This window comes from Gadus macrocephalus, chromosome 20 (genome assembly GCF_031168955.1).
Source record: "Gadus macrocephalus chromosome 20, ASM3116895v1".
Taxonomy (NCBI): Eukaryota; Metazoa; Chordata; class Actinopteri; order Gadiformes; family Gadidae; genus Gadus; species Gadus macrocephalus.
Genome location: NC_082401.1, coordinates 19,296,040 through 19,297,512, shown reverse-complemented (window position 1 = coordinate 19,297,512; position 1,473 = coordinate 19,296,040).

The window sequence follows — 1,473 nt, the reverse complement described above, 5'->3', positions numbered from 1 at the left end:
GGGTTTTATTTAAATTGATTGCACTATTAGGGAAATTGTAACTGAAGAACCTGGCAGACCACTGTGAATAGTATTTCATTGTTGTTTAAGTTGTTCCCTGCAGATAACCAATTTACCGGAGATTTACCGGACTCATTCAGTGTTTTACAATCAAGGTAAACAACACTTTTCTACATTTTCTTCATTCAGCCAATCGCATACATGTGATCCTGCTTATGCCCAATGTAAGATCCCAAATACCCCTAACCTTCATATTCTTAGAGTTTGGAGAATTCCTTTACCAACATATACCAACTAGAAAATGCATACCCCATGCTGGACTGGGCCCATGAATCTACCACAAACCATAAACAGACCACCTTATTAACTACAACGCCATATTACAGCTCATTCCATTGATGTCCGATTTAGCTGTGAGCATATCACTGGATTAACATGTTATTGGAATCGGCAGAAAGGATTTGAGAACAAACCGAGATGACATTCTGGAAAGGTAAAGCACGCGTACCGCCACACTGGTGACATACTGATACTGTAGGGCGTTAACAGAGAGACCTCAAAAAAAAGAAGAAGAAAGTCACCAGACCAATTGGGGAGGCGATAACCACGGCACATTGGAGGCAATATTAAGACAGATGCCCCGTGTTTGTTTATACCTGCAAGGCCACAATGGCTTAATCCTCATTTTTGACACCGCATGCTTGCCGTCTCAGCACATTGAGATGCCGGGGAGCCAGCATCTGGCTGTGTTTCATATCGGCCCATCTAGGGCTGCGGCGGGGCGCTTGCAAAGCTTGCCCTGAGAGAATGATAAATTGAAGTGATGCATGTGTGGTCTCACCCACAGCACCGAAGTCTCTTGGGTGGATAACGCGATTGTGTGCGCTCTTGGGTGTGTTTATGTGTGTGCGTCTGTGTATGTCAGTGTGTGTGTGTATATTTATGTGTGTGTGTCTGTGTGTGTGTGTGTGTGTGTGTTTGTGTTTGTGTGTGTGTGTGTGTGTGTGTGTGTGTGTGTGTGTGTGTGTGTGTGTGTGTGTCTGTGTCTGTGTCTGTGTATGTGTATGTGTATGTGTGTGTGTGTGTGCGTGAGAGAGAAAGAGGGATTCTACAAACAATCCCCCAAACGGGAGATGGCTATGGGTGTTGGGTTTAGCCGGGCCTTAGGGACAACATTATCGCCCACCCACCTATCTCCAAAGGTTGGAGCTCCCTATATCACTGCCAGGGGGGCACGGGTGTCATTTCTTACCACCGGCATCTTATATCATCTCCTGAACCGTGTTCTGCAGCTGTGGCTATTTCTTCAATGTGTTTTTTGCTAATTGATCCCTCAAGGAACGCATTCATTTATTCATGTATTTACACATGCATTTCGCCCGAGTCTCCTCTCACACATGCAGTCACCGTTCCTTTTTTTCTCAACTGGCTAGAAATAAATGTGGGAAACTTGCCTGATCTCATCTGTGGTTG